The sequence below is a fragment of the Macaca fascicularis genome, chromosome 2 (genome assembly GCF_037993035.2).
Source record: "Macaca fascicularis isolate 582-1 chromosome 2, T2T-MFA8v1.1".
Lineage (NCBI taxonomy): Eukaryota > Metazoa > Chordata > Mammalia > Primates > Cercopithecidae > Macaca > Macaca fascicularis.
This window is the reverse complement of record NC_088376.1, coordinates 23863401-23885123: the sequence shown is the minus strand read 5'-3', so window position 1 is coordinate 23885123 and position 21723 is coordinate 23863401. Positions and strand designations below refer to the sequence as shown.

Below are 21723 nucleotides of genomic sequence, written 5' to 3'. Positions count from 1 at the left end.
CACCATGCCATGTGTATACCTATGTAACAAACCTGCACGTTCTGCACATGTATCCCATAACTTAAAGTATAATAAAAAAAAAAAAGTTCATTGTATGCTTTGTTTTATGTGGTACTACACTAAACCTGCCAATCAAGAAACACTCTTTTGTAGTCTCTTTGATTTACAAGTAAATTTCCTGGTTAACTGTTAAAAATAACATTAACATATCTTCAGAGCAAGTACAGTACTCCTTCAAAAACAGGAAGCATAAAGCCAAAGGCAATTCAATGGGATACTATCCTCAAAATTTAGTCTTCCTTTGGTATGGGCACAGAGTGAAAAAATGCATGATATTTGGCCCATCATACTCTTACACTTCCTCCACAGCAGACATTACTAATCAATCACAATTTTTTTACTGCTAACCTCAGAGATCTGGCCTTGTAATACTTCCAAACACATCAGCCCTAACAGTCACCAAAATCTACTGGAGTTGGCATAAAACTATTTGCCATCCTAGGCTTTGTGATACGTCTACCGGAATTTGTAGAATCAACGGCTACTGTTCTGGTTCAGGTTTCCTATGTAAGGAAAACAAAATTAAACAAAATACAGCTACAGCAATTCAAATACACAATCCTTCCAGCAAGGATTCTTTGATAGTTCATTTAAAAGCAAATCCTTAATTTTTCAATGGTTCAGAAGACTGCTGCAGACCACGTGTGCTACACGTAGGTAATGATGGAACTGAAAGTACAGCGAAAAGTTCAAGCCTCAAACATCATTTACAGATAGGCAGAGCTGATTCAACAGTGAGGACCTGTATCAGATTGGTGACTGCTGAAATATTTGCTGTTCTTACTAATTGAAAAGTATATATGAAATTTGTCCAATACACTGTAGGTAGGAGAATGACTTAATACAATGAACTGCACTTTTTAATTGAAAGAACATTACATCTATGATAAATCACAAAGGAAAACTACCACACTAATATGTGGCATTCTATACCTAATGTTCTAAAAACAAAATGTTCTATTTGGCATGGGCCTCAAAATTCATCATGTTCTAATTAGTCTGGAAGCCAACAGTGCTACTTTCTACAACTGTAACCATCACGCAACAAAAAGTGAGAGTCTGAAATATGAAGTAAGGATTTTTTTCAAGTGAGCAAAAATTGCTAAAAATATATTATAACAAACACGAATAGCTATAATTTGATATTATTCAAGTTAATATTTTATTTTGTAGAATAAAAATAATTTATGAAAATCCCAATGATCAAACACAATATTGAAGAACTATAATTTACTTATTTAGAAATAAATGTAAGAAGTTGCTACAAGTGCTACCATCTGTAATATCTTCAATATACTTTCTTGTACTAATTTTCAAATTACACATACTTAATATATATACAATGTTAGAATTGTTTTTCTATATATTTATATAATTTGTGTATGTGTGTATATATGTGTGTAATTTGAAAATTATATATATGTTAACATACATACATATATATAATCTGAAAGGCCATGCACTAGCAAGAAGATGACACTAGTGACTAGTTTTGGAACAATTAAACATGATGGTTTTTTAAAAATGAGCAAAACCACACACTTTAACACTTATACCTGGGTGAGAACACCAGGTATCTCATCTTCACTATCAAGCAAATTATTTTAAAATTTCCCCCCAAACACATCATCCTTAAAGAATATGGACACCATCGATTTTTTTTTTAATGTCTAATAAAGTAAAGATTCTATATAACAGACATCCTGATTACAAAAGCTAATAAAGAAAACGTGTTCACAGTTCCTTAAAAGCATATGTAAAATGTTTAATAAAAGACTGCTTTAAAGAACTCACTCAGGTCTTTCTAAGGAATCTCTCAAGTAAACAATCATTTCAGGAAAATCTGAGGCCCTGAAGACAGGAAAGGGCCTGAGGGCACAGTTGGGAAGCTCAGAAGGAGCTGCTAGGTCCACCCAGCTGCTGCTCTTCCGGGGCAAAGGCACTTTCAGAGACAACTCATTGTCTGGCACAGGTTCTGCCTGCAAGAGCTAAAGCACTTCCCTGGAACTGTGTCTCAGCCTGGCATTAGCACCCTGCTCCACAAAGCACCTTGGTTTCACCCCATGGACTAACTCTTTCCCACAGTGGTGAAATCCGACTCTCCAAGGGTTCTCTGAGGCTTGGCTTCACCCAGATCATACTTGAAGAGCAACCTGGTTTCCTTCCCCTCTACAGGGTGTTCATAGCTTCAGAAGGATTACTGCTACAAATGTACAAATTAACACAAAAGTTTTACTCTCTAAATTTAGGTACTCATTTAGGTTTGTTAATTTTGTATAATCTTTTTGAATTTTAAGGTATTGTTTCAATGGTTGCCATCTTCCAGAGGAACTGAAACGAAAAAATTAAAATGAAAAATTAACTTTTTAAATCCGCAAAGCTAAATGAGTGTTGAAGAAATGTAAATGATTAAAATTCCAAAAAATTAGTTGCAAATTTGTATCATTTACGCTTCTAAAGACGTTAAAACTTAAAACCACACTACCAGTTTGGGAACATCCTGTATCTCCCATAACTTCGTGACTTTCTTTTGGATTCAAAGTTATTATTCCCTTCAAGTTAATGAATGTCCTTTGGGCAGCCTACATTTGTTGTTTTTCTCTTGATATAAGATGAGTATTTCATTAAAGCTATGGTTGTTGGGATTTTGAGAAATTCTCTGATAGAGCATTGTTTTCTAAAATTAAGAAAAAAAATAAAATTCTTATTGTTTATTGCCTTGCATTTGAGACATTTTTAACGTTCCTATTTGGTATTTGGACATCTCATTCAGGAATCTCGACTGAAGAAAATGATCTCATTATCTCAATCATGTGGACAAACATCATCAAATGTGTGCATTTGAACACTGAACAATATATATAAAGAGACATCGGTATTTATGGTAGTGGTTTTCAAGATTTTTTTTTTTTTTTTTTACCGTAACCTCAGTCAGAATTCCATTTTGCAATCATGATCCAGGACATACATATAAAGGGGCGTGTGTGTGTGTGTGTGTGTGTGTGTGTGTGTGTGCTTTCACATTTTTTGAATGAAACAAATGTTTCAAATACATTTGATATACTCTAAAACTCTTCTATTTTAGTCCGTTTTACTTAAAACTTTTGTTGATTGTGACTTATTATGTTAATTCAAGGCCCACTAATGTGTTGGCAGGTAAGTTTGTAAAACAATAAACTAAGTGTAATGGGTTAGTCAACACACAACAGGGTTACCACATTAATCTTTTTATAGTTTCTTTTCTGCATTTTTAAAACTTAATTAGAAGCAGAAAAGTAGGAGGAGAACAAAAGTGCTTCTCAAACTCCAAAGTGAATCCAAACTCCAGTGCATATGAATCCCCTGGGGACCTTGTTTAAAGACAGATCCAGGGTTCAGCAGGTCTGGGCTGGGGCTCTAGATTCTATATTTCTAATCAGCTCTTGGCGATGTGTATCCTGCAGGTCTGGGGGCAGCACACTCTTGAGAAATGAGGATATGGAAGTCACTCTGAGGAGATCGAGAGGAACAGACCTAACAGAAATACAGAAATAACTGCATGGGACATTCTACTACTTTGTAGCGAATGCTGCCAAAACAAGGGTCCTAACACGGGATATGTACAGCACACAGAAGGCAGCAAAAGAAGGCAACATGCGGTCAGTAGATCTCTCAGTCACATCGGCACCATCATAATCTTCTTCTCTGTGATCTTTATCCAATTGCCTTTCTCCATAACCTACACCCATGCAAAAAAGTACAAGCGATGCAATCCTGTTTCTGATTGCTTGGAAGCTACTTAGGAGTGGATTATCTGAATACATGGACAGCTACTAGATCAGGCAAAGCAGAAACGGGTTACAGAAAACCAGCAAAAGAGGATCCAAACCAAGAATGTGGAATATGTATTAACATTTTATTTAAGGAACTTAAACTGTGAAATTCACTTGTCAAAATGGTCTGTGTTCCTAAAAATATACCTTAATGTGAAGAAGTAAATCCTATCATTCAAAGCATCATTTCCTAATTCTAAACGATATAGTTAGAATTACCAAACTAGGAAATGTTGAGCCAGTCATTGTAACTGTTTCTGGTATAATACTGGGTTTTTGTACTTTCAGTCTCCATATTTTGGAGTATGCATATATTGATTAAATAAAAATATTTTTAGTTTTGAGGAAGCTTTCTTTTATGTCATCATTTTTTGTATGTATCTGGAGGGGCAGGGAATATATTGTCCACTACTGCACCCAAGCATGCATCTGGCACATATTTGGTGCTGAATAAATATTTTATAACAAAAGAATGAACGGATGAACATAATTTTAAAAATAACATGTTACATCTTACTATATACTTTATTAGCTAATTTGCCATAACAATATTCGCTTTATTGTACTGAGCAGAAACCTTTAAAAAGGAGGCGGAGGTGAAAAGTGGAATTCTCCAAATTAGAGTTGTTTACAGTGCATGCAGATGGGGAAAATAGTTAGGAAAAGAAAAATGAGAGGAGAGAGAGGAAAAGAGGGGAGAAGGACAGGAAGAGGCAGTGAGAGAGAGAGTGCAAGTGTAGGTCCATGATTCCTGATTTCTGGGTGGAGAATATTGGCCCATGGAGCAGGAGGTGTGTCAGGATCAACTGGAGAAAATGTTCCAATTTTCCGGATTTGGAAATCTCTCCCCCAACACCATGAGGACGAAGAGCATCAGGACGAAAGAGCAGCTATAACTGATGAAAAGCTTAGCGGGTGGGGAGAGATTAAGCCTTAGAACTAAAGTCTAAACAGTGGTTTCCAACAGGGATAATTTTGCCCCCAAGAGGACACTAGGCAATGTCTAGAGAAATTTTTGATTGTCCTAACTGTGGCAGGGGATGGGGGGAGCAGTGCTAATGAGAGCCAGTAAGAAGCCAGAATTGCTGCTAAATATCCTATAATCCAGCCGGGTGCGGTGGCTCACACCTGTAATCCCAGCACTTTGGGAGGCCGAGGTGGGCGGATCATGAGGTCAGGAGATCGAGACCATCCTGGCTAACACGGTGAAACCCCATCTTTACTAAAAATACAAAAAAAAAATTAGCCAGGCGTGGTGGCAGGCATCTGTAGTCCCAGCTACTCAGGAGGCTGAGGCAGGAGAATGGCGTGAACCCGGGAGGCGGAGATTGCAGTGAGCGGAGATCGCGCCACTGCACTCTAGCCTGGGTGACAGAGCAAGACTCCGTCTCAAAAAAAGAAAAAGGAAAAAAATCCTAAAATATCCTATAATGCACATGGCAGTCCCCCCGTCCCCAACAAATTATGTGCTCTAAAATGTCAACAGTTCTGAGGCTGAGAAACTTTGCTCCAGGAGAACAAGGGGCATGGTAAAGACAAGAACAGAGGCTATTAGGAGAGCATGCACTCACCATGACCAGTAAGCTGTCTCAGGTGGAAAGTAAGGTCTTAGAGAATGAAGACAGTATGGGAGGAAGATGATGGGGCTGAGGAAGGCAGTGGGAGATCTGGCTGTGACTCCTGTTTCAAGGGATCCCTCTTTAGTAGATCCCAAATCAACTGCTGGGGTGGTCGGCTTAGTGTTCCAGCTAAAAGCAGTCTGCCCCTCATGAGAACCATGCAAAAGTCTAAATGAGGCCAACAATCCTCAGGTGGAAGTGGGGGTTACAGGCTGCCCTGCTGGTAGATGCTGCTGGTGCCTTGACTATAATCCCATGGCACCACTTCAGTGTCCACGACCTTGTCTTCTGACTGCCAACACCTGCATTCCTTTGCCTGGAGGATTGCTCTTGGCTGCCCAAGTGATAGTCCTGAAATGACAGGGAATCATTTGCCTCTGGAGGCAGTCCCCAACAAATGCCTGACAGATTTCGGTGAATAAATACCTACTTCCTTGCCTCTAGGATGGGTCAACCATGAGACGAGTATCCCATGCGGTATTAAGAGTCCCCCAGTGTGACTAAGCTCCAGGTGCCCACAGTGCTTAACTGATTTGATAACGCCCACTTTACTGGCTGCTGTCCCTTCCTGGCTCTTGCTCAATTTCCTACTGGTACTTTGTTTATCTCTCCCCAAAAATCACTTGCACGTGAATTTTCATCTCAGAGTTTGCTTTTGGGGAGCCCAAACTGATGGCCAGTCTTTTGAAAGAATATTGGACTGGAAAGCTTGTGATCCTCAGGTTCCTCTGATGTAAGAGCTCTCTGGGTCAACAGTATCCCTTCCCTTAGGAGGGGCCTCAGGATTACTAGAGATTGGCCAATTTTTCCATCCCCAAAGTCCTGGGCACAGAATCCTCAGAGGACCCACTTCTTTCAGACCATTAGAAATACAACTTTGGGAACATTTCATTCTCTCCCATTGTCAGAAGAAGCAAAACCACATATTTCGCTCAAGGATGGCAGGGATCAAAAGACTCCGGAGCACAAACATACTCCTTATTAGGGCCAATGCCACTAAAGTCAAACTTGTACAAGAACTCTAATGAGTAACAACACTTGACTCCAAGAAGAGACTCTTACTGTAATTCTCAGAAGAGGCAAAGATGAAGAGTGACAACTGCCATGGGTCAAATGAAACTTGAACCAATTGCTGGTGGGGATTTAAAATCACAAAAGAGCCAAAATGAAACAGTTATTTCAAAACACTGTTAGACAATGAAGAGAAATGAATTGTATAATAAAATCCCTTCTGGGCAACATCCAATCACTCATCTTCCATGTAATGGAATTCTGAGATACTAAAAATCTTAAGAAATAAAAGGTCACAAGAAAGCTAGGCACTGTGAAAGCTGCCACAGGAGCTCTGTGTCCAAGGGGTTCCTTCTATTAGTGAAAAGAAAATTTAAAAAGTGATGGAGCGTGACACTTTCTGAACAGTCTCACAATATCATCCCTGCAGAAATTTGAACCTGTCACCTAAGGAAGTTATTGCTGTCATACAAGTTGAAGAATCAGGCCGCCAAGCTCCGGGTCTTTTTGCCATAAGCCATTCTTAAGCAAGTTTCCTTACAAATAATCAGATTGTGGATTTTTGCTAGGTCTCATTTTTGCAGAGAACATCCACTTTGGGACCATGAATTCTTCCCAACTTAGTTGAAGAATTGAGAAGATCTTCTATCTCAGTTCTTATGTGTGTGGATGGGTTTCTTTTTTCTTTTTGTTTACAGAAAAAAAAACAACAACAACAGTAGAGCTTTTCTGCAGGACAACCTATTCCCTTATTTATAATGCAGGACAGCAGGACCTTGTAAGTGTATATTCTGGTTCATCTGAGGACACGCGGTTGCTCATTTTAAAATTAGATTCATCCTAATTATATGAAAAGAGCTTACATGTGATTGGTCAAAACATCAGGAAAGTATTACTCAGCACCTACCTGCTGGGCTTGCCTTCTAACCTGCACTGAACTTGTTTAACACACAGTCCTTGCCCTCTTAGAACTTAAAATCTAGCAAAGAAATATCTCATTGAAAAATAAGGGGTGTGGACACTGAACAGTGAAGAAATATAGATATATAGCAAGTGACTAAACATGTAATATTATCTGTGGACAAAGGGTTGAGGGAAGCTGTCATTGGAATGGCATGTTTCAGTGGGGCAGAACCAGAGAGAATTTTAATCTCAATTCTAATTAATCAGGGCAGGATTTCAGGAGCTCCTTGAATAAAGGATATTGGGAAGTCAGACTGAAACCTAAGTGGGGGAAAATATGCATTGGACTCCAAGGAACAAAAGTTTGAATATGGACCGTTAAAAAAAAAAATCAAGAACAAGGGAATCCTGAGCAGGCTGGAATCCTGAGCAGGTAACTGAGTGCCTATTATTTTTACCTTTTGCAAACCCTGAGGATCATTAACTTGGACAACTGACCAAAGAACACACATCTTTGAAGCTGAAAAATACTAGGTCATCTATAAAACAGAGATTGTTATCAATAAACAGATAATTTAAAACTAAATAAAGAATAACTCATGCAAAATGATCGAGTAAATTTGGAGTCTGACTTCTGGGTCTTTCTCTTTGATTTCCTGCCTTTTGGACAATCATGCTCCATAACTCCAAGGTACAGATTTACTCAACAAAATCAATTTTACTACTCCCATAATAATGAAATAGTAATAAAATTGTTTTCCATGTACCGAGCACTCACCAGGTACTATGTCCTGGCTAAACAGTTCATAGCCATTATCTCATGTAATTTCTTCCACAGTGCTGTGAAGTAAATACCAACATTATTTCCGTTGCACAGATAGAGTGATTGAAGTTCAAAGAGATTAAACTTGCCAGAGACCACAGCTGGAAGGTGGCAAAACCAGGTATCCAACTCAGTCTGCCTTTCGATGCAGGTGTAGATGCCCACCCTTCCCGTCAACACCACTTCCTGATCTCTCTCTCTCTCTCGCTCGCTCGCTCTCTCTCTCCAATGTCCTTGCTCCCAACCAATCCAGGACCCAGGACCCCCAGCTTCCACCCTCTCATAATACACTCAGCCAATAAGAGAAGGGGGTTTCTCTTCCCTGCTCTGTGACAGGGCATTGAAATAGGACATAATTGGAGCCCACTGCTGTGGGATATGCTGAGTCCTAGAGACCTTAATCACAGACCACAAATACACTTGGGATTGAGAGCATTATTTCTCACCTATTATGGGAGATCAATAGTTGGCTAGATTCTGTACCTCAGCGACATTATCAGAGTTAACTTCTTAATACTGCAAGTTTTACTTATAAAAAATATTTAAAATCAGAAATAGGCGTGTGAAGTAGAAGACAGCCTTATCCAGTCAAATAGAAAGACACATACTACTTATTTTTCTTTTATATGTTCTTAGCATGATACTTCTTATCATTGGTTAGTGTTATTTCTTCATAATCTAAAATGCATGTGTCCTTTGTGTCTTACTTCTTAAAATATTTTAATAATAATAAAATGTTTTCAAAAAGGTAAAATATGCATAGTTAGAAGAAAAGATTTTCTTTGTTCTTTTGACTTACCTCACTTTTATTATTCATGTCCCTCATATTTCTTTCATTTCTATAGACCTGGCTGAGTATTTCATAAAACACACTTGTAATTTGGAAAGAAAACAAGCAAACATTCTTTTGGATTAGAAAAGTGTGTGTCCCATTATAGTAAGAAATTATAGAGTAAATACTAGGTTAAATATTAGGAAAATTGGTATTTTCAAGTCAAGGTATTATGTAGAGTCATTTATTTAAATAATCTAAAACTCTTATAAAATTTTCCATGAAAAATGGCTTCAGTACCTCTGTCAACATACCAAGAATCAGGTCTGGCCTTTGCTTTCTGACATCTCTATTTTAAATTTTAGCTCTCTTTAAGAAACACAAAAGCATGTTAATAATGTGCTGATAATGATATGAGGATTCATAGGCAAGTTCCCAACACTCTTTGCGTAGTATGAACCACATAGATTTATCAAGGAAATAAAAATGATGGTCAAAGACAAAAAGGTAAAACCAGGTCTAGCAAGGTTAAAGATGACCCCATGAGGGTGAGAAGGAAGTAAGGAAACAGAATTAGGTCAGATAAGAGGGTGGTATGGCACAACAAGTAGAACTTAGTTACCTCATTGAATTAAAACATAGTAGCATAATGTGGCAATGACAACTCACTGCTCACCAAATTATTGCTCCCCTTTCCACAGTACAGAGACAGCGCTGAAAAGCAGCTTCCCGGTGGGAACTCTATTTCCCGTCCCATCCCACTTCATTTAGGTAGGGGACGTGTGATTTGTTCTCACCAAGGGAATGTCAGCAAAGTGATTATGTGTTTCCTCCAAGCCAAGGTGGTTAAGAAGCCAGCGTACTCTTCGCTTTCTGGTTCCCCTTTCAGTGGTCTGATGCAATGAGCCCATGATCTTGGAGCCATGTCCTGAAGATGGAGGAGCCCAAGACCAGAGGAACCCCTGAGTCACTGTGGAGCAGAGCCATCAATCAATCAGGAACAGCAATTTTCAACTCACATGAGCGAAAAATAAACTTCCATTTGTTTAAGCTACTGTGCATTTTTTATTTTATTTTTGCGTGTAGATGGTGTTTTACTAACCAATATATCTGACAAGAAAAAGAAAACGTCTCAATCACTTGAGTTAATGATACAGTTTACTTTTTCATGGAATTTGATAGAATCCCAGAGTTTTAACTCTAGAGTACTGTCATCAAATTACAGTAGCTACTAGCCATAAATGGCTATTAAGATGTGCTACAAGTGTAAAATACACACCAGATATCAAAAGCTTCTTAAAAGGTAAAATATATTCTTAATATTTTTAAATTGATTACATGTTAATAATAATCTAAATATATTAGGTAAAATAAAATATAGTATTGAACTTATACTATATTTTATTATATTACATATAGTATTATTTACTATATTATATAAATATAGTAATATACTATATATATTATAAAATATAGTATAAATAAATATATATACTATATATAGTATAAAATATAGTATAAATAAAAATATAATATAAATATAGTATAAAAAATTTTTACTGTATTATATAAATATAGTATTAACCTTAGTGGTTGCTTTTTACTTATCTATAATGTGGCTACTAGAGGAATTTTAAACTACATATATGGCTCATGTTCTATTTCTATTAGACAGTGTTGGGCTACCAGGGGTTAATAAATTAGAGCTCATCGCCTGTTTTGTAAATAAAATTTTATTGGTAGACAGTCACACCATTTGTTCACATATTGTCTATGTCTGTTTTTATACTACAATGGCAGACTTGAGAGTTTCAACAGAGACTGTGTGTCCTGAAAAGCTTAAAATATTTATGATATAGCCTGTTATAGACAATGTTTGCCAACCCCTAGGCTAAAGATAACTTTGGGATTATCTAATATACCTACAAGTGTCATTTTATGACTAAAAATTAAAGCTCAGATAAGCCAAGAGACTTGTCCAAAATATTTTTATTCTTAATTAGGTGGTATTTCCATAATGCCACCCATTCCTGCATTCATTCATTCATTCATTGTCTTCACCCATTTCTAATATTGATCATTAAAGAAATAAAATGCTCATCAGTTAGAAAATCACTTAACATTAAATACTGAAACACTTCACACTAAATAATGAATCTCAACACGACAACATCAACGACATTTCAATGTAGTCATATAGAAATACGTTTCTGTCAGAGGAGCTATAGGCATGTACATACAATGGCAGAGAAACCCTTGAAGTAATATTCAACTATGAATAGGCTGTGAGATGGTCTTTAAATTAAGCTTCACTTGAAAACATTTTAAAGAGAATCTATCATGTAATCTGCTTTCAAATTAAACTTGAAATTCCCCCAAATGTAGAGCTAGCTTGCTAAAAATATTCATTATTGGAATTAAATTAGAAAAATTTTGCCACATCTCGGAGAAAGTGAAATCTGTTCCCAAAGACATCACAGCAATATATAACTGCCTCGGCTCCAGCAGGCATCATCTCTCACTGGACTATTCTAAGAGTCTCTAACTGGGCTCATCACCTCCAGTGTCTCTCCCACTCAAGACCTATCCCAAAAAACTCTTTTAAAATAAAAATCTGATCTGCTGAACACTAAGTCTCTTCAAGCTACCAAGACAAAGTCAGTCTTCCTTATTGTGTCCAGGAGAGTCCTCGCCATCTGGCTCCTGCCTGCTCCCATGGCCTCATTTATAGTCCTTTGCACGTGAGTCAGGCTGGGCTCCTTACAATTTTCCAAATGCTTCATACTTTTACTTTCACTTCATATACATATCGTATTTATTTCTGCCTAGAGTCATCCCGCCCCATGGGCTCCCACAATGTACGTTATACTTAACTATGTCATTGGACTTATGAATATTTTAATTGCCTACTAAAGTATTAATGCTACCACTACTATAGATAGCTAATATTTAGAAATACTTGACTGTGAGTCAAGCACTACATTATTTCATTTAATCTCCACATATTATAGATGAGGAAACTGAACACATGCAATGAAGCCAGGTGAAACCAGCATACAAATCCCCACATTTCCCACTCCACGGCCCCAGTTCCGAACCTCTACACCAGTTGCTCTCAACAGGGGCAGTTTTGCCTCCCCGTAGATGTCTGACAATATCTGGAGACATTTTTGACGGTCACAACTGGAGGGTTGGGGGAGCTATTGGCATCTAGTGGGTAGAAGCCAGCAATGCTGCTCAACATCCTGTATTACATAGGACAGCCCTCCACAGCAAAGGATTATCTGGCCCCAAATACCAAGAGGGCAGAGGAATTACCAGGTTCAAAATGTAAATAGTACCTCTGCTGAGGAACACTAGTCTACACTAAATCTCCTCCTGTAGATTGCCCCAGAAGACTCTGAGCATCTCATCCATATAACAAGGATTTTTAAATGCTCTCCCATTGTGTCTGGCACCTGGCAGATGTCCCATGCATTTGTGACCAGTGGACAGACTCCAGAAGAAAAAAATTACTTATTCTAAGGCTTGATTTTTGTGTCAACTTCAATAAAGACAAATCAAAACACATATTCTTAATCAATAATACATGAATGCATGTGCAGCACATTCTAGAGCATACCTTCACTTTAGCAATACCTTATGTTTATTAACCCATAGAATGTGAGATAGTTTAATATGCCAGAGGCCTAGGATTTTTTTTCACAAGGCCTCAAGGAGGATGAGATGCTTTTCAAATCCCTTATAACTGATACATTACAGGACAAATTTATAGGTTTCATCTACGTAGTCATAACTTAACTTGTTTCCAAAAATATTTTCTGTGTAAGGTTTCCTTGTTTTTTTTTTTTTTTAAAAAAAAAGAAAAATAACACAAGACTAAACAACCTTACTCTATTCCCTGTTGTAGCTACAATTCAGATATAAATACTTTATTCTAGATCTCCAGATGTTGGAAGTATAGCAGAAGTGACAGTGAAGCCTAGGTAAAATTTTAAAAGTAAACAGAAATACAGCAGAAATAAACCATTCTCCAGCTTATATAAATTAATACACTTAAACAGCAGAAAGTAAGTCAAGGAAAGATTATGATTATAATGTTTTCAAAGGTACAGAAATTTAGCAGAACTTCCACATTCTTGCAAAACACTTCAACAATAGGCAGTTTTAACCAGTGTTGTATACAAGTTGCTAGGGGTGTTTGTGTGTGTGTGTGTGTGTGTGTGTGTGTGTGTGTGTGTGTGTGTGAAAAAGCAAAAATGTTCCGCTGTGGTGTTAGATACTGCTCATTTATCACTTTTTATGAAATGCATGAAAAGGTTAAAACATATGAGCCTGATTTTTAAAAAGTGTGACATAGTGAACTGTTTCTCACAACCTATTGTGCTGAACTTTTGCCATTAAAGGTTTTAGACACACACATACACGAACACACACACACACACACACACACAAAGGAAATAGTGATCAAATGAATTTTGCTACCTGCTCTCCCCTTTCTTGGACATTCATCATGCATGCTAGCATAAAAATAGGCTCTGGAAACTTTTACAACTTTTCAAACTCAAGATTTCCCAAACATAATTGAGCCTAGAGTAAAATAAACAAATACAGTAGTAAAAGAAGTAAAAAGTAATATAAGACCAGGATCTGCCAACATATTCAGAAGCAAGTAGAAGGGACTGAAAACAAGGACAGGGTTTGTGGCTTGGGACATCAGGGTGACTGTAGCATTTCTCACTGTGATTTAGAAGCTGAGCATGGGAATCACAGCAGAAGCCAGAGACAAGCAGTGCCTTTTCCACTGTATGTGAGAACATGACACACACTTGTCACAGAAACAGATTCTGCACGTATGGACATGCCAGTCGTTAAGACATTTATGCCTGTAAGACAGAAATGTGAAAAAAGATGACCAAGCCCAAGAAACGTTATGATTGTTATCATCAATCATTCTTTTCTGAGCACCTGCTTTGTGTAGACATTGATGAAATCAGAAAAAACAGAGTCCCAAGAGAAACGAATGGTAAAGGGAAAAAGCATATCTGAACCATCTTGAGAACCAACGAACAACATGTCACAAGAGTTAGAATACTCAACAGGTTCCTGAATGTCAGGATCATATATTATGCTACTAACACCATGACTATCTTCTCAACCTTCCTCATCACAAACATTCCTGAGCCTCCAGAGGAGTCAAGTAAGTATATTCCCAAATAAAGAAAACGTGTCTGTGTTCAGTCTACATTCCTTTGTCCACACTTTTGTGTTGATAAACTTGTTACTCATGACCTTCTTATAAATGCCTAAATTCTTGATCACAGCAGAGAAGCCATGACTCCCTGAAGACCCTCTTTTGGAAGTAGGAAGTTGACTGAGCAACTCAGTCCAGACCAGTCCTTTCCTGATTATATGTGCCTCGTCTGCAGTCCACTCTTAGAACACAGACACACGTATGTATTTAGGTGTTTGTGCATGTGTGCATATGATAAGGAATAAACTATAGATAGTATTTGTTAAAATAGGATTAGGAAAAATAAAAATTGGATAAAACATGCAGACCAGCAAGACAAACGTGAGCTGAGATACATAAACCACAAGCGTCTTCATTGTGACAAGCTAGACCGTGAATTTATCTTCTGTTTTTTTTTCTTTTATCTCTAAATCACGATTGTCCCAGAAGATGTGAAACAGATGTCAATGATTTGCACATTGTCCATTGTTCAGTAATTTTCAAATAACTAGAATAAAATAAGCTATTCAATACAATTCAGTATTTCTCAACTGCTGAAAAAATACTTCAAGATCTTTCACTGTCTTACATGAAGGAGTAGAAACTGCAAAAATAGCTTTAATAGACAGCAGGCACTGTCTGACAAATAGCAAATAACTGTTTGCTTTTAGCACATAAACTGGTAAGACGATATCACAAAGGGTTTTCATTAAGTTCCTTTAAATTATTTTGCCATAAAAGATTTTTTAAATAAAAATATCGATCTTAGAATAATTTTAAACATATTGATGGATGTTGGTCAATCAATAAAATCAACTGAATGATTTTAGTGGTGGCTCATGCCTGCAATTCCAGCACTTTGGGAGGCTGAGGTGGGCAGATCACGAGGTCAGGAGATTGATACTATCCTGGCCAACACGGTGAAACCCTGTCCCTACTAAAGTTACAAAAATTAGCTGGGTGTGGTGGCATGTGCCTGTAACCCCGGCTACTCAGGAGGCTAAGGCACGAGAATCCCTTGAACCTAGGAGGTGGAGGTTGCAGTGAGCCTAGGTTGCACCACTGTACTCCAGCCTGGAGACAGAGCAAGACTCTGTCGCAAAAAAAAAAAAATAAAAAAAAAAAAGATTTAAACCACTATACCAATATCATTTAATTGCTGGCAATCACTGACCAGCAGACAGTACAAGATTAACACAGATTATCTTCTTGCAAAAGCCTCAAATGCAGGTATTCTGGGTTGCTACAGGTAGATCTGCCTTCTGTGCAAATTTAATGTGTCTGAGGCAAGGGAGATGAGCCCTATTATCAAGCACATCTACATCTATCAGAAACACCCTCCCGGGAGTATATCACTTTGTTAGGACTGACTGTCATGATGGAAAAGCTACAATACGGTTCTCAGGACAGTCAAGGTTCCTAGGTCCTAATTCCAGACTCCCCTGATTTGCTATTTGGAAAAGATCCTCAAGTTCACAGCAGAACTCAGTTTCTCAACTCAATAAAAAATAGTGCTGCACAAGAAGAGCTGCCAGTACATAAAGACTTCAAAGCCCTTTGAAATTAGGACAGTAGGGACCAAACAACATTAGCATTGGGCATAGATCACTATTCTAGCTGTCAGTTGGCCAGGTTCCTGAGAGGAAGATATGGAAATATATGACTTGTGACTCAGTGATTTGGATACTCCCCCCACTTGTTTAAATGCCAAAATTGACTAACAAGTTTGGGAACTTAAATTGGAGAGTGAACATTTTAAATCAGAAACTCACCGGTCTAAATATATTCAACTTCCCTACTACTTGGATACAAGAGATTCTTGAGTGAATCTCACTGAAATTTACATTAATATACATGGGCTATAGAAATCACAATCTCCTCCTCAGATACAAAATAACCATTTTTAGGGGCCATATGAGAGACTCCAATAGGTATATCCATCTCATCACAATGGAGACAATTTCAGAATCCTTTTGTATTAATATGTTGTCTCATAGGTCACTGGGCTGCATGTTGAACTGAAAAATGGCTAGCAGGGCCAGGTACACAGTAGATACATAAATATTTGTAGACTGAATGAGGAATCAAATCAAAGAATCAAAATGACTTTTTTTTTTTTTTGAGACGGAGTCTCGCTCTGTCGCCCAGGCTGGAGTGCAGTGGCCTGATCTCAGCTCACTGCAAGCTCCGCCTCCCGGGTTCACGCCATTCTCCTGCCTCAGCCTCCCGAGTAGCTGGGACCACAGGCGCCCGCCAGCTCGCCCGGCTAGTTTTTTTTTTTTTTTTTTTTTGTATTTTTTAGTAGAGACGGGGTTTCACTGTGTTAGCCAGGATGGTCTCGATCTCCTGACCTTGTGATCCACCCGTCTCGGCCTCCCAAAGTGCTGGGATTACAGGCTTGAGCCACCGCGCCCGGCCCTCAAAATGACTTTAAATAAAGCAAGGAGTTAACTTGCCATCCATTGCTCAACCCGCTTTGACACTAGAACAAGCCCTCCAAGCAAAACAGACAGCTGTGATCTGGACATATGATGCAATGCAGGCAGCAAACGTTCACTCTGGACAAATCCATGTCCAAATATGACACTTAATACTAACCCAGAAGGGAAACAGAAGCACTGCCCTTTCTACCCTTCCATTCATTCTTCCAACAGTGTTTCACCTGTGCCACGTACCAAGCTGTTTGCTAGGCTATGGGGAGTCAAAGATCAATAAACCCATGCATCGTGCCTCATCACAACTTAGAGGTGGGAACAGAAAAGAAAACAAACAGCCCTGCAGGTGATAAGAGCTATATAGACTAAAGCCCAAAGCATCAGGGGCGACAAGTTCAGGGGTGTTTATGGCCATAGGGTCATTTTCAAGTACCACGTTGTCCTGTCCTCTCAAATTGCTCTAATCAAAAGTTGGCTGAGACACTGGATATTTGGGAAAATTAGCTTACAGAGTGTGGTAACCACTCATTCCTCTAGGTTTCCTGAGCTTTATTTCTGCATTGGGATTCGTCACCAGAATCTCCACTGACAGGCCATAGTAGCTCAGGCCCCCAACAACAAACGTTCTGGGTTACTTTTCATCATTATGTCTTCTGCATTTTTTTTTCCATTCCAGAGTTGGTAAAAGACAGGACCATATAAAGAACCTGACTTTATTTTATGTAGAATTGAATTTCAAGTATTATCCATGATATAATTCGATATTTCATGAGTATATACTAGTTGGCAAGCACCATGGCAAGCACTCTACATGTGTCATCCTTACAAGTTTAATGCATGCCACCTCCAGACCCCCTTTTCTCTGTTAACTTGGCTACTACTAAGAAGCTCAGAGCCAAATTAAATACTCTAAAGCAGTAAGCACTTAGGATTGTAGTTTAATTATCTTCCCTCCTCTACAAGATTATGATCTTTCTTCCCCTCCCATTCTTAACAGTCTTATTTTGTGAAATTGTTACTATGCATTTACTCAGACACACTTATGAACGTTGATACTTTAGACACAAAAACAAATCACCATAATCTTCAATTATAATTTCCTTTTGCTTTCAATTGGCAAGAACTTCCGTGAATAACTAATTTGAAGATAACTCCTTTGATATTATGCTCTGGTCACTTGAAAACTCAGATAACGCAGTATTTCCCACGATCATTTGGTTCAGAATACTTTTATGAAGCGACAAAAGGGGCCAAAAAGAGGCTGACTTAACTAATAACATACGATAACTATCAGGTTATTTTCAAATCTATCACCAAGGCCTATTTATTTCTATCTTGTGTTGGATCCTGACCATTGCATTTTGCCCCCTCACCAACCACCATTTTTGCAGCCCAAATTGTACCAGCATGCACTGGTCGGTCCACTTAGGGCTGCCATTGTCAGAGGCACTGCGAGGACCTGCTGAATGAGAGGACACTGCTATCACCCAGTGAAGTCTAGTCCCTGGAATTTCACTCTCAGCACTGGCAATGCTTCTGGAACTCATAAAGATTCTGCCGAAATTCAGGGAGTTGAAGGTCAATGTCTTCCGGGGATCAAGGTAACATGTCAGAAAAATTCTGCTGCTGAGGATTTCCATGTATTCAAGGCAAATGTCCTTAGGAGGAACTCACAGAAATAACTCTTTGCATTGTCACTACACAGAATGGAAGGCCAGCTTTTATTTCAAAAAGAAAGAGAGAGAGAGAAAAATAAAGAGTGAACCATAAAAGCATGGCATGTGTGCAACACACACATACACACACAAAAAAAATAGATCTTGGCATGCCCAACTGGCACCCACTTAGGATGCGTAGTCAGGCGTTTTTGAGAGCATAATATTTGGGCACAATCATTCATTTATTCACCAAAGATTTATCTAGCACCTACTGCGTGCCAAGTATTGTTCTAGATGCTGGAAAATAAGAGTGAGTGAGGCAGTCAAGAGTTCTGTGCTCATGGATTCTATATTCTAGTCAAGGAGACAGGTGATCAGCAAGCATCAATTGAAATGAACAACTGAAACTGCAAATGCAATCAAGGAAAGAAAAAGAAAAACAAAACAAACAAACAGAAATACCAGTGTGATGGGTCTGAAAAGGAATGAGGGACCGCCTTTGCTCAAGTGGTCAGCGAAGGGCTTTCTAAGAAGGTGACACATAATCTTACACTAGAATGAGAAGACCGACTGAAGAAACCAATCACCTTTACTCTGATTTCCATCAAAAAGATGGGCTTACTAAAAAAAGAAACATGCAATACCATTTGTGGCTCCGCACAACTCATACTTTAAACAACAGCAAAAAAAAAAAAAAAAAAAAAGGAAAGGAAGGGAATCCACAACTTTCTGTGCTCTTAAGGCAATTTTAAGAAATCACCTTTCCCAAAGATAATGGATTAAAAAGAAGTTGTCTTAATTCATCTCTAATTATGGCAGAATTTACTATGAAGAAACTGAAATGAGAGACATGGAATATTCACTCCTCTTCGTAATGTCAGTTGCTTTATGTAACAATATTCCAATGTCAATAAAAGTATACCTTTGCATTACAATGCCAACAGGAATTATTCCACTTTAAGAAAACAGTTCTGTAGCTATACTCAGTATTATTTACATTCACCAGCTATAAAATAAACCCAAATTGTATTTACTAGCAGATGGTCTCATTTCCAATATATAATAAACCTCTGAGATTAGGTAAAAATAGATTCTATATTTCTTTAACATGCACAAATAATAAATGAACGTTCGCCAATGTCTTTGTATAAAATACTCCCAACAAATCACTTGGTACTGAATTTCTGCTTGTCTCAATTAAAACACTTAGCCACCTGGCATGAAACATCCTAAAAACATCAACTGCTTAAAATACTTTGCACTGAAACACGTTTTTCATTGTTTCCTAGCCTCTAACTGATTTCAGAATTAGAAAGAATTAAGCAGAAGTGAATTGGGGAGCAGGTCAGTCACTGAATACTCAGAATGAATCATGAACGCGTATACTAAAATGCAATTCTTACTTCTTTGCAGTGCAGTGCATGCTATACATTCTTACAATTTAAATAAGCATGCTAAACTAAGGCCAAATAATGTGACGATTGCCCAATAGGTCTACATTACCTAATACATTTATCATTATGTAAACTGCTGTGCTTGATATTAATACACTGTGCAAGGAATGCTTAATTTCTTGAACTTCCAAACAGGTCTTTAAACCTGAATCTCACTAGTACCCAAGACCAATAACGTGCTGAGGAAGAACGTATTTCAAGTATATTTACTGATTACACAGTGTTTGAATCTTCAAAAATTCTAAATTTATGTGGAGAAAGGAGAACGGAGAATCTGAACTTGGCTGTTCAGGCAAACTCTTTCCTTTCTTTGCTTCACTTTATGAATTGTTATGCTTCTAGATCCTTCTTTTAAAATTTTCCATTTGGGGAAACTTGTACATTTAACCTTAAAACAAAACAAAACAAAACAAAAAAACCACATCTCATTTCCTCCCTCCCCCTCCTTAAAATAAATAAGAAGGCTTAAGAATTAGCACTAATAATAATCCCACAATGGTCATTGGGAAATCCTCCCCCAAAGTGACAACTGCCGCTAAGAAGGGCAAAATCCACTAAGAATGAAAATTCCCGCAAATAAGTCCTTCTCTGAGGGGGTGGAGGTCACACAGCTGGCACAGCTGGTATCACAACCAACTCAGAGGCGACCCAGAGGAAGATGCTGCGCCAAGAGAAGCAAAGCGAAGGAGCGCGACCCAGGAGGCTAGCGAAATCCCCGCCGAGTCCCCAGGAGGCGGAGAGAAGCCCAGTCGCCAGGCACCGGCCACAGCGCACGCCAACATTCAGGATAATTCTCCTTTCCAAGCCCCGGAGTTCCGGGGCAGGCGAAAAAGGGGGGATGGGAGACCCACAGTCCCTTTAACCCTCCCCCCCGGTCTGCCAACCTTTTCCGAACCCCCATGTCACACAACTTCCTCATCATGGAAACTTCCACTGGGTTCGGCGCTGAGGATGCCAAACTCCATTTCACAAGGAACATGTCAACAGCTGGGCTTGGGGTTTGAGGAACAGAGCCGCTGCGACTGGAACAGAGCCCGGCCACCCTGTTCCACCACTGTCCACGCCGTAGCTCCCAGCCTGCCGCCGTGCGGTGCCCGAACACGAGAGGGCACCTCCTCCCAGATCCGGGGCGCAGAAGCCCCGCGGAGGCAGGTAATCAGGCTGATGACACCCCCACCACCCACGCCCGCCCGCCCGCCCGCCCGCGCGCGCTCGGCTTAGCCGCCCGCACCCCTCCGGGTTCTTGCGACACTCCGTCACCATCCCGCCCACCCTGTGGACAGTTGGAACTGTCGCCCCCTCCTCCCCTCACCCCGCTGCCTCCGCGCGGTCCTCTAGCCAAATTACCAGTGCCCTGAAGCCGGTTGGGTTGAGCGCCCCTGCCCGGGGAAGGTAGCCTGCGGGCTCTTGCCCCGAGCCCGCGGAGCAGGAGGTCTCTTTTCCAAGCGCACTCACATTATTCATGCAAAGTTAATCCCCGCCGCGTCACGGCCGCCCGCCCGAGGATGTGCGCCTTCCTTGGCCAAGCCCCGCAGTCTCCACCCTCCTCCGCCCCCTCCTCCCGGCGGCGGGGTCCCGGGGAGCGCCGGCGACTGGGCGTCGCGCGAGTCCTGCAAAATGTCAACTCCTTGGGCGAAGAGAGGCGGCCGCAGCCAGGGCCGCGCCGCGCCTCCCGGGTCCCTCCACTTTTATAGGCGTAGGAAGCGAGTGTGTCTGGGGCACCAGAGTCCCCGCCTCTCCGGGTCCCCCGCGTGCCCGGCCCGCCCCGGCCCGCTCCCCGGACGCTGTCTTACTCCGGGCCCGGGGCGCCTGCTCCGCGCCGCGTCTGCGAACCGGTGACCTGGTTTCCCCTGAAGCCCTCACGGCTGTCCGACTCGCGCGGCTGTGGCGGCGGCGGCCAAGAGCAGGCAAACCCGGCTCCGCCAGGGGCGCAGCGAGGAAAT

At 39.8% G+C, this 21723-nt stretch overlaps 1 protein-coding gene across 32 annotated transcripts in view; it reads right to left on the bottom strand.

Moving 5' to 3' along the window:
* Positions 1 to 21723, bottom strand: part of THRB (thyroid hormone receptor beta) — a 371812-nt gene that overhangs the window by 349516 nt on the left and 573 nt on the right. For 11 of the 32 annotated variants that reach the window (XM_015444499.4, XM_074030881.1, XM_015444497.4 and 8 more), the window contains exon 1: positions 21128 to 21445. The exons of 2 other annotated variants lie outside the window; for them this stretch is intronic. The gene's annotated coding sequence lies outside the window, so the exon portion shown is untranslated. Of the gene's footprint in view, positions 1 to 20664; positions 20907 to 21127; positions 21446 to 21573; positions 21696 to 21723 lie in introns of those variants that run through there. 19 more of the 32 variants (XM_074030888.1, XM_045387033.3, XM_074030890.1 and 16 more) reach the window with 3 other exon arrangements.